We start from the raw sequence: 13182 nt of genomic DNA, 5'->3' as shown, positions 1-13182 counted from the left end.
TAGACTGGTCACGCTACGCTTTCCAACACGGATTAATCGATAGTGAAACCCCAAGTAGGATAGTGTTTTGTTTTTATATTTCGATATTTTTTCGAGCTAGTGAGAGACTTCAAGTTGCCATTCCAAATGACGTTTGCACCTAAGGATTGATTGACTGATTTATTGCTACTAAAACTAGCGTCGCTGCACCTAAGGAAAATTAATTATCGCGACAGTGACAGATGAAAAGTACGATGTTATTTCCGCAGCTGTATAAAAAATTTGTATTTAGGTGATTCGGGTGTCCCCAAAAGTTTATTTTTGCATCGAAAAATCCGTTGGTGGAGACGGGGTGGGACACGTAGAGTGAAAAACAGAGATAGATTTAAATCAGATAGATTTTAAATATAATGACTGGAGAAGAATTTCACACGACGAAATGAAGAGGAAGAAGAAAACGCAATGCTGGATGTTAAATAATAACCCGAAACGAATGTCGTGAAGGATTTTTATACTTTTCTCTAGCTCCCCGAATTCTTGAGGTTCAAGCTTAAGTGTCAAAAGCCTTGCTAATTTTTGTGTCTCTTTATGCATTTGCTTCTTTTCTTGCTTTAAAAGCATATAGTATCAAAGGATAAACTCCCATTATATCTGGGTTGTGTGAAGCCTACGGGAGCACTAACCTGCAGTGGTAGCTTAGGGGCGAATCCCCCTACCTGGGCAATGGGGACCCGTGGGCTTAGCCCCCGCTTATGAATAAGGATGATTAGGTTAAGTTTGGTTACAAAAGGCTATATATGACATCAGTGCTTAGTTACAACCCCCCAAAATGCAGTCGCTCCAAATATGATTTGCACAAACACATTGTTCCAATCACAATAGCTTCAAAACCGTTTGCGTGAAATCACAATGGCGTTTTGAACATTCACAAACACAATTGTAAATCTCTGTCACTTATTCAACCACCTTAAGAGACTACTAGACACCATGGACTGATCGCTGTTTGCAGTTCTGCTCTCTCTCTCTCTCTCTCTCTCTCTCTCTCTCTCTCTCTCTCTCTCTCTCTCAGAGAATTCTTAAATTTCAAACATAGGCAAATCTGACCCACCCCTTAAAGAATAAAGCCAATCAGGTTATTGAGCAGAGTGACTTTGCAAATGTCACATTATCACCTCTATCGCTTTCTTCTCTGTTACTCCTCAACTGCGCCTCATAACTTGGAAGCACTGAGTCACGATTTCTTTAGTAGCTGAGGCTAAACGGCTGTGGACAGGCTTGACCGTTGTTCCAAGCCTTTTCAATACACTATATCATTATTCAGTTGGTGAAACATGCAAACATGCACAAACATTTTTAGGTATGAATGCTTTAGGGGGATTGGGAGGGACAGCCATTTAAATAGAAAACTTAGTGGGAATTATTTACTTATTTATTTTTTTATGTTTGTATGTTTGGGAGGACTGGGAGAATTTTGCGCTCGTAACATTTAGACCCCCTTCAAGGCTAATTTAGATCAAAATATTTAGGTAATTTCTAGCGTTACGACAAAAATTATTATTGTTTAGGGTATATGTGGAAGAGCTTTCACACAACATTGATACGAACTTTTTTGGCGTACAAAATACAGCGTCAAAATTGTCGATCGTCTGGGACCGCCCTTTAGAAGACTCTTTCTGTGAAAGTTTATTTGATTTCTTTATTCGTATCCTTTTTTTTTATTTTATTTTAGAACTTTTCCTTTGCCACTTTATTTTCGTTCTCTGTGTACGTCGTCTTGATAAACATGTCGGTTACTTCACTGTGCACACACACACACATATATATATATATATATATATATATATATATATATATATATATATATATATATATATATATATATATATATATATATATATATATATATATATATATACTGTATATGTGCATATATGTATTTATATGTTCAAAGTAGTAAACGTTACTGTCTGGACGCAGCTAATAGAAAGTACCAACAACACGTGACACTGAAGTATCGCGTCCATGATAGACAAGTGGAGGGTTATGTAACCCTTGGTGGACGATAATACTCTTTATCAAAAGGATGACCATCTTCTTCTGACGCCATCAGCAATCATGCTTTGCAGGGTGGTGAAAGGCCCTTAACATCTAGGAAGCAAGTGTGTGTGTGTGTGTGTGTGTGCTAGACACAGAACGATGTACATGGGCTTTCTCCTTAGGTATATGTGTCGAATGCTGCAATGGAAGTGTTTCCTGTAAAAATGGTTAATGCGTGATTAAACAGTTAAAGGATAAGTTTTGCAGTGATATGCTTTAACTCTGAGAGAAGAGTGTCCAAAGTTTTTCTGTCGAGGGCAAGAGGAATTGACTGACTCACGTAGACAATTCGTTTTTGTATTTTTGATTGTGTGTATATATATATATATATATATATATATATATATATATATATATATATACAGTATATATATATATATATATATATATATATATATATATATATATATATATATATATATATATATATATATATATATATACAGTATATATATATATATATATATATATATATATATATATATATATATATATATATATATATATATATATTCGTGTAGATATCTAGTACATTTTTATAATGAAATTTAAAACGCTCCAGTACCTTTAATAAGATTCACTTATATCATTTTTATCATTATCATGCAACTTATCAACTGAAAGGCCATTATTGCATTTTCACATTCCGTTAAAGAAAAAAACACTTACCTTTGCTTAAACATATAACATCAAACAAATGTTCTCTCTTTTGATGAAGACGATGGCGTCAGGAATAAAAGTTTTTCGTCTCTCCTTGAAGACAGAGAAATCAATCACGACAGTTCCCCCGTATCCTAAAAGAGATTGAATCTCGAGTGCTTGGCCTTCAATCTAATTCCAACCAACCAAGGATAGCAGAGTCTTACATCAAGTATTACCAAAGTGGCGCAATACTCGAGAGTCACTGTCACAAAGCTCGTCCTGTGGTGCATTTACTGTAATTTGACATCTGTCGCCGCGCTTTGATTCCCCATTACAGTGACATCTTGCGGAAAACGCTCTTAAACTTTATGAGAATGTGGAAGAGAGTAATGCTTCTCATTTTGCAACTTTCATGTATAAATGGTTTTCATGGGTTTTAATCTGTTTCTGGTCTATATTTTTAGGACATCCTTTATCTGTTAATGTTTTTAATCAAACTGATAACGTGTTTTGTCTCACGCTTCTTCATAGAAATATGGCACCAGATAACTCACAATTAAATAGTCTGTTCAAATAAAGGTATTTTCAATTTGAATGCAAGGTAAAGGCGACAGTAAACCAAAATTAACATGTGCAGGTAACGAATAAAGCGAAAAGTAAAGGAAAAATGAACTGAAACCATTATTTAGAAAATACAAACGTTCCTTTTTACACCAAAGGACAGAAAAGGTTATCGAATACCATCTTAAAGTTTAAAGAAACACGGGAAAACTACCCCGATCACAGTAAAAAAAAAAAACCGTCAAAAAATCCTAAATGAATTTAAAATAACTTTTTTCTCCATTAACTTATTTAATGATGTCTCATTTCTGTTCCATGTGAATTTGCTTCATAAGGGTTATGTATATCACCCTGCGATAAACCATAAAATGTGCATCTTTTTCTGTTGCTATATATATATATATATATATATATATATATATATATATATATATATATATATATATATATATATATATGTGTGTGTGTGTGTGCATATATATATATATATATATATATATATATATATATATATATATATATATATATATATATATATATATATATATATATATATGTATATATATATATATAGATATGTCAATGGAAGAAAGTTTTGCTCATCATGTGTTATCAAAATTACATGTAATTAATTTCCATGTGACAAGCCTTGCTTGTCGTCATAATTTGTCCCATTAATGTTAATTACGTGGCACTGAAAACCATCCGTTCCTCCGCCTGAGGATGGTTTTTGCATATACCATTATTTCTTTTAAAAAATCGTTCTGAAATCTCAGTTTTGTCTAAAATATCAGTTTTGAATAACACTGCTCACAGCCTGAATTATTTCATCCTTTTGATGAAGATTATTGCTTTTTTATAACTCTGCATGTATCCTGTACATTTTTCTGACACAAATTATTGACCACCAAATACTTTTCTCTCTTGTTTTGTGATCATTTCTATCATTACCCTTAAAATGATACCAAATTATTATTATTATTATTATTATTATTATTATTATTATTATTGCATTGCATTTTGCATGCAGTACAATAATGCTGGCAACACTGCAATACTCGCCACACCTTTCCGAGCTGCGGCCAGTTAATAAACAACAATTTGAAATTATTTTAAGAATGAAAACGATGAATTTTACGACAGCGGGATAACTACACGAATCAAAAACTGAGGCATAAACTGAAATAGAAAAAAATGTGAGACTAAAACCAGGAGGTAAACCAAGAGTACGAGAAAAATAAAAAAAAAGAAAGCGAGATTCTTCGCCTTGTCTTTACTGACAAGACGAATCTTGCGAGCGATCATCGCGGCATCGCTGCCTCCAATTGATATTCATCACTGGCACGAACACTGGCGCAACTCTCACAAAAATCCCCATCACTGGTACTGATCCACGTTATTATCGAGTCAGTGGAAAGATTGTTTGACTCACCCTGGAATTATAAAAGCACTGACACGCGATGAAATATGACGCAAAAGTGGGTTAACCTGTTTAGTTTTCCGATCAGGAAAACTTCTCATTTGGTAAACAGATAAAGAAGATGCTGGTGTATTGCAATTATGCCAGAAGTGAATCACGCCGACGAAAAATCTTTTCGTGGCTATTTACGAAAGCAGCACTTTTTTTCGGGCTGCTCCTGAACTGCGGAATTCTTCTCTACTGTGACGCATCTAATTTACTAATGGTTGCAGATACACTTGAATTAACATGTACGGTATCTGTATAGAAACAGTTGTCAGCTGGAAGGTGAGGACATTGAAAGGACTTGGAGGAATGAATCACCAGCAAAAATCATGAAGAGCCGAAGAGAACGTGTGCCGAATAAGGGAATAAGCGATGGTAAAATAGGCAGAAAAAAATGTAGATTCCATCCCGTAACAACAGCAGACCCATAGCAGTTGTGCGAGAAGCAAATAATGAATTTTAAGCAGGAATTTTCACTAACTGTGTTTTTTAGAAGACCTTTAGTTCAGCTACAGAGATCAAGACAAATAACTTGAGATTTTCGGATATCCAGCAAAGGAGATTCTCGGCAGATCTTACCTTCTGGAAACAATACATATGATCTGAAAGAAGTGCAAGAAGTTATGTAGGAAGTGCAAGTGCTGTTGCACAATATGCTGCTTAACAATAAGGACGAGTAACTTTTGAAAAGACGAACCTCAAAATAGAGCAGCATCAATTATTAGAGATGATTAGTAAACATATTTGCTACAATTTACATCCTTGCCAACGTCAGTACTTGTACTTCTTCTTACCAAGAATTTGTGTTACAGCTAATCACAGCTGAGAGACGTAGGTTAGTCATTTGGTTTTTAACTGGACACTGCCAGATCTTAGATAAGAAGGACCTCAGGAGCGTGGATATTCTTAGAGAAAGGAAAACTAGCGGTCAAGGAGTAAGTAACTGTATTGTATGAAAATCTGACGCAGTCATAGGACAGGTGCAGTCATCACAGCTTCCGAGTGTTCAAGAAACAAATGACTATTATCACGAGAATAAACTGGCCACGTCAGAAAAAGAAAGGAGAACGACGGAGCTACAAAAAAAAAAAAAAAGAAATACCATTAAATACATATCGAAAAAGAAACTACACACACACGCACACACACATATGTATATATATATATATATATATATATATATATATATATATATATATATATATATATATATATATATATATATATATATATAGTATATTTATATATTCACCATCATCGTCGTCGCCTCCGACGCAGTGGCACAAAGGACCTCTGAAATTCTGCCGCTTATGTCTTTCTTGTACTGCTTGGTTAAATTAAGATATACTTAACTTTTTCATCTCCAACAAACCTCCTGTTTCACATAGGTATAGGTGATATTGTGCTAATGGCTTCTTCCTTTCAAAAAATACAAAATTCATATAAAATGCCAGACTTCCGTGGCCTGCAGAACACTTTTGTTGTGATGAATTAAATCAAACATAAGTGTATAATATTTTCGTGCTCTGTGAATAAAAACCCGCCTGAATCATTCAGATGAAGTGAGGACGCACTGGAAGTAGTTGCTTGTTATGAGTAATAAATCTTGGCCTTGTGAATGAGAGTAACCTATGTGATGCGAAGAATACTGAGATTTGCATTAAGAGACTTCATTCTAGTACAGAACCTGTCTTTGTTAGAATCTTTGGAATGACAGGACCCCTTTTTGGTAGTTGCATCTTTGCAGCATATGAAGTTATGTATAAGAAAGGTTATGGAATTTCAAAAAAAAATTCCGGTGCACCGGAATATGTCAGCAGTCATTTAACAGCTGATACTCACTTCTTTTGAAACATTATATTACGGAACTGTAACTGAATCACAACAGTCGCATAAATAATTCTAAGTGATGTAATCAGTAAGATCAAATTGTCTTTTTAAAGTGGTGATTCTTAATGAAAGTTGCAGTGTCACAACGATACCATTGCCTATCAAATTTCCTTCGAATTTCCATTCTTGGGAAATCACCGAGGATTGTTTTTCAGTCACTAGGAAACTGTTCTCAGGAATGGCTTGAGGTACTGATTCTCAGATTAAGCTCAACTCAGAATGAAGATGAAGTATCCTGATGCTATCCGTGGTTGTTCCATCCCTCCTCCTCCTGGCAACTGGGTATAATTCGCTCTCCATTAGGCTTGCCGCTTTCCAGGTAAGATTGTAAAACTAGTGGCCTAACATTAGACGCTCAGATGAGTAGAGCCTCTAACGAAAGTTAATGAATATAAAGCGACTGCTGCCACCAATTCGGCAGGATCACTTTTATTTTAGGCACTCAGACTCTTTGCATCTTGTTATTGGAGAGACCTTTCATCATCATCATCACCAGATCTTCTTGTAATCCCTTTGCTTTAGTGTTTAAAAGCCAATCTTTTTTCTTACCAAAAGTCAGAGCCGTCATGACCTGGACAACTTTGCTTGTCTTCAAAGCGATGGTCAACTAGGTACCTAGTGATCTCTCAAACACGGCCTGCATCAAGATGGTGGACATCTGATTCTTTTTCTCCTGTATTTTCTTCGTCTCCAGTATCGTCGTCATTCACATCTAAGTACGCCAGTCATTCATACATGTAGGGTGAGGGTTTCGAAAGTCGTTCCTATTCTGTTCGCAGGAAGGCGGTGTTCCTTGTCTTGCCTTGTAAATATGATCTTTTGGTACTCATTCCAATGTAATACAAGGAATGCGTTTTGGTATTGGCAACGTTTCTGTTGTTTGGGCAGAGTCCAGAGGCTCATATCAGGCCTCCTATATCATTCAACGTTTCTACTTTAAGAGTGAGCCACATTTTACCGAGTGCATGTGCCGGCAAAAGACCGTTTAGTCTAAACCAACCAACCAACCAACCCTATTGGTCTCGTAAACCTGAATGTAAAATGACTTTAGGTCCATAAAAAGTAAGCATTTGTCGGAGCAAAGAATCTTTATACAGATTTTTGTCAGTTTTCTACCTGTGCAACATGCCACCTGTAAAAAATACATATATATCTTGAGCAACAGCATTTGGCATTTATCAAGTTTACCCTTCTCAATGTTAATGACAAGAAGAACAAACAGACTCTATTCTATAAACCACTTTTACTCAAATAAGTTTTTCCTGTCAAATCGTTTGGAGACAGGAATTATCTCGGCTTACGACAACGCACAATGATCAGAAGTTCCCCCGTCACAATTTTATCTACTGTAGTCTTTTATTCGTTTTAATCATTAAAATTCCCTCACTCTGAAAGTGTTTACAATTGTCTGACTTCTTTCTTTCATCAAGATTTTTAGTTCTCGGATTTTTCTCAACATGTAATTGTTGATATTGGTTATATTTTCTTATCCAGTAACTGCCCTACTGATGAAAATGTTAAAATTTTATAACTGCATAATTGTACGTATTTCTCATCATACAACTACCATTACAGGATAAGAAATTTCATCATGAAGCTGCTTTTAGAAGGAAAAAAATTATCATCTTGCAATTCCTCCAGTATGATAGAAATTCTCATCAGAAAGCTACTTTTGCGGGGAAAATTCTCAGTTTGACACTGATTTCATGTGGAAAAAATTCTCAGTTTGACAGTGATTTCATATGGAAAAAATTCTGTTTGACACTGGTTTCATGTGGAAAAAATTCTCAGTTTGACACTGATTTCATGTGGAAAATTTGTCATATTGAAGCTCCCCTATAAGATAGGAATATTCAGCTTGAAATTGCTTTTAAAGGTAAGAAATTTTCAACTGAAAAGTGTTTTTATAAGGGAAAAAGTTCTCATTTTATAATTTATCTCTCAGGGAAGAAATTCTTGTTTTGAAACTCCTCTTTATAGGGAAGAAATTCTCAACTTGAAACCAACTGTACCGAATTATTCCATTAATTAACGTTAAGTGGAGTCAACCCTTTTCCATCCCGGTCAACAGCAAAGGCCTTATCCTTCCTGTGATCCTCTTGATTTTCAACCTAACTAGATCCCTTCACTTGCCTTTCATTTTTGGGATAAATGGCCTGGCTCAAAAGTATGGTTACCACCCTGATTAACATATTCGAATATTTACTCAGCTTCATCTTGCTAAAATGTGTCCATCGTCTCTGCAGGTTTTAAGCGAATTTTTTATTTTTTTTTTTTTTTTTTGCCATCGGTCCTGATAACCTTAAGGCTTTTGACAACGTTCAGTACTGGGCTCAAATAACGAAAGGAAGATTTGAATCCATTTGTTTTGCCCTGCTGACATAATTATGAAGGTAACTATTGTCGAATGATATATATATATATATATATATATATATATATATATATATATATATATATATATATATATATATATATATATATATATATATATATATATCAGTTACAATAGATTTACTCGGACAGAAACCCCGTATTGGAACCAATTCCGAAGGACGTAAATATTTTTGCTAGTTATCACAACAGGTTCGACGGCCTCCGCTGGTGACAAAAGAAGGAATTGTGTCACCTAAACTGAGAGCAATATCAAATCACTCTGTGTTTGGTAGAACAGAATTACCCCCGGTGCCCCGGCGTGTGCCACGTAACTGTCTCCCTCGCCCTTACCCCATCGCTTGAAATTAATGTCGTAACAGAGAGTTCCAAGGTCGGTAAAGCTAATTATGCATTAGCCTTTGGAGAGGACAAGCAAGTGCATATTGATCAAGTAAGCCGGTGACGTATACGGTTGTTTGTACTCCGTGCACGCTTTTGAGTATATTTTTAATCCACGTCCTCATCTGGCCAGCTTGTAGTCTTGGAATGGAGCATTTTAACAGCTTGTGAGTCGTTCAGGTGCTCTTCTAGTGTCTTGCAAATTTCCTTTAGAGACTCCAAATAGTTCACTGCCTTTTCAGAGAATTTAGCACCGTTAATATGTGGCCTCGCGTGTGCAGCATTACTGATAAACGCACAGACACCCATTCAGTTTACAAAGTAGTGCACTGTGTCTAACTTGTAATTTTCGTACTAGCTTGTAAGTTGTAGCCATTCACATTTTAGTTGTAAAACTGGCATATAACTCAGTGTGTTCTATTTTTCCCGTACTTTATTTATCTTCATTTCTTAGCATGCTGTATGGTGATTTATTTTTGAATATCTCTTACATGCTCAGCGTTATTTTCATGTCGAAGTCTTCCCTGAACGAGAGATACTGTCTATTTTGATGTTAAGTGTTTTATTTGTGCAGGAATATTTTACTGTTATTATTTTATAGAAGAGTGGATTATATTACATTTTAGAATTTTTATATGTGACGTAAAATTCACTAGCGTAATCGTTAATATATTTATAAGTCTTGGATATGCAACACAAATCAACTTTGCCATCTTTACATTATTCTTTTTATTCGGCATCCTTTTTACTGTATATCTGAAGTATCATTGTCAGTGTGAAAAAAATTCCCATGTATTGAAAAGTGAAATGTCCGTTAGAATGAAGTTATGAGCTAGGCAAAACATTCTATGTTACATCCGTAAAGGTGAGTTGAATGTATGTTCTTTGTGAATGTGACTAGGCCTAGTCACTCAATGCCACAGTGGTCCCGTGGCATATAAACATAAGAAACGCTCGCGGGAAAGGTTAAAGGAAACATCGCAGACACTGGGCTTTCGTCTGTAATTCAAGACCTTATCACACTGACGATATTTGCTTTTAATATCAATGGTATTAATGACAGGAAGGTATTCAAATGAAGCCTTATTTTTAGAATCAGGTTTGACCTTATTCTGTTCATTTACAGCCAGAAGATCATTACATTAGATTACCATAGGCCTTGCAGTCACTCTCTTGCTGTTGATGTGAATACAAGTGACTTCGCACCGTACTACCGATAGGAAGTTCAGGTGTATAATGATCATCATAACTTGCGCTCATTCCCTCGCTGAACTGAGTTTGCTAGCAAAAGATCTGGTTAGAAGACTGCTGTCATTCCTGGCTATCATATTTTGTAAGCCCGGACAGCACCAAATAGCACCAGACCTCACCGAGTGATTTTGATTATTTATATTTTGGTTGATAGTATCCCTTGCAGATCTGCTGAAAGATGTCCCTTAACTGGAAATTTACATGTAAATGGACTGAACTGGCGATTTCTGCTTTCAACATGATCTGAAAGATTATCTACTGAGACCATTTGTCAGTTGCGTGACCCAAAACACACTTTCGCTTCCTGTCCACAATAGCACTAGTGTTTTGTGTTATACTCCTCCAGCAAGTTGCTTAGAGACAGAAGAGTTCTTGCATCAACAGCTTTTGCCGACAAGACAAATTGGCAACGATCAACTTAGTGCATTATAATAAGAGGGGAAGACGTCACCCACGAAACAAATTACAAACCTTTGCAGTGCATGTTTTCAGCAGGCAAACGCAGTACAAGGGTTGAAGGATTGTCACGGTATCAACAGAACTGGGTGACTTGAAAAAGTGAGTGCTACGCAATTTATGCTACAAGTCACCATGGAGGTCAAAGCAAGACCTGCTCTGTAGTATAGTAGCAGAACTTTCTCGAGACTATCTGGCAGACTCATAAACTGCCTCATCATTTTCATAATAAAAATGATAAGTCAGTTTATGGGTCTGTCAGACAGTCCCGAGAAAGTCCCGCTCCCATACTAAAGGGCTGGTCGTTCTTTGACCTCCATGGTGACTTGTAGCATAAATTGCGTAGCACTCGCCTTCTAAAGTTATTCATTTCTTCCTTTTTTTAAGAGTCGCCTAAATAATCACGTGATACAATGCTAGTTTTCCAGATGGCAGGATGGAATTTATGTGAAACATTTTTGTTATGATTAGCGCGTAGAACCGGCCTCTATCCCGAAGAGTGAATGATACTCTTTCATGTGAATCAGTAATGAAAATATCGAATTTGAATCTGTATAATTATATATTAGCATATCGAGAGGATAGCTTAAGTAGATTTTGAGTACAAGCAGAGTGAGAAAAAATTGCCAAAAAATGTGGTTAGCAATGAAAGTGAGTCTTCAAGAGAGTCCTATGGATTCGAGAATCAGATTTGGTGATTTTTCAGTGCGTGAAGTACATTTTGTGACAGCCGTTACAGTATGGGGTTTCTGGCTTAAGTCATGCTTGCACAAGTCAAAGGCCTGTCCTTTGGTTCATCTATGAAAAGGACGGAAGATTAGTTTAACCGCAGATACCTCCTGCTCCCACTTGGTATTCCAACAACTTCCTTTCATAGAGCTGATGTTATGAAATATCTCTTCTTTGAGAGGACACTCACGCCTTAAACGTGCAGGTAATAAAGGTATCCCTGTATGAAATTGGATACCCATGCTTTATATAAAGTTCAGGTTAAATTTAGTGTCTTTGAGTGGCATTAACTCTGAGTAAGCCAGTCACGCTCGAGTAAAGTACAGAAGTCATCATTCGTAATCGAGCACGTTTGCGAATAATTATTAACTTTTTTGGTGAATGTCCTCAGAGAGCAGAGCATTTATGATACATAGTATAACGTTAATATCTGCATCACGGGAGGAGCAGCTCACTTCATCAGAAAACACATCTCGACCACGAAGTCAGTGTTATCTATTTATGATTATTTTAATCTCAATACACCCTGTGTTACTTTAGTTTACATTAATATGATTTTACCAGTATTTATTAGATGACTGTATCGTACACTTTATCACAAGTTGTGATTCCCAGTCCTCTGGTTTGTCTCTAGGTTTGAGTACCATGAAAGCATTTATCTGTACTCTGGTTTTGGATTTGAAATCTCTCTCTCTCTCTCTCTCTCTCTCTCTCTCTCTCTCTCTCTCTCTCTCTCTCTCTCTCTCTCTCTGTATCTTTTGACCTTGGATGTTTGAATGTGACGTGCTTTATTACTTGCATTCCTTATAACTTTCATTTCCACGTTATAAAAGGTAACTATTTAGATTATTCGTAACAGAAAAAAAAAGAGTCTATTATGACAGGATCTTAGATGTACTTCATCATCCTCTAAGTGAATATCAAGTGCGAATGACTTCAGGAGATCTCTCTCTCTCTTTCTCTCTCCAAGTTACTCTGATATGATTTTTACTTGTGGTAGAGGAATTGTTTATCATCCGTCTTATTCTTTATCTTATTGCTGAAAATATACTGACCACCAGTGGAGACTCCGTCTCTGTGGAAAATCCATGCCTGAGATTTTGGGAAATGATTTAGACATTCCCGCCTTCACCAGCTTTTTACTAACCTTCAAGATATTTAGATTCACAAGTACTTATCATCATAGCTTATTCTATTTTATTTTCATAACGTTCTCGCAACTCATCTTTCCAATTTTATTTTTTACTTAACATATATATTCTAACTTTTCTGACCTGTTTTTGGTATTTATGTTCTTGAAGTGCATGAATGGCTAATGAAGGATTATAAACATGACC

General features: G+C 35.9%; 1 protein-coding gene across 6 annotated transcripts in view; it reads right to left on the bottom strand.

The window, feature by feature from the left end:
• Positions 1–2848, bottom strand: part of LOC136828698 (organic cation transporter protein-like) — a 24673-nt gene extending 21825 nt beyond the window's left edge. Inside the window, exon 1 of one of the 6 annotated variants that reach the window (XM_067086829.1) lies at positions 2746–2848. The gene's annotated coding sequence lies outside the window, so the exon portion shown is untranslated. Of the gene's footprint in view, positions 1–945; positions 1027–1087; positions 1251–2745 lie in introns of those variants that run through there. The other 5 variants (XM_067086827.1, XM_067086828.1, XM_067086824.1 and 2 more) reach the window with 5 other exon arrangements.
• Between the last annotated feature and the right edge of the window lie 10334 nt (positions 2849–13182).

This window comes from Macrobrachium rosenbergii, chromosome 43 (genome assembly GCF_040412425.1).
Source record: "Macrobrachium rosenbergii isolate ZJJX-2024 chromosome 43, ASM4041242v1, whole genome shotgun sequence".
Classification (NCBI taxonomy): domain Eukaryota; kingdom Metazoa; phylum Arthropoda; class Malacostraca; order Decapoda; family Palaemonidae; genus Macrobrachium; species Macrobrachium rosenbergii.
This window is presented reverse-complemented; position numbering and strand designations above follow the sequence as displayed.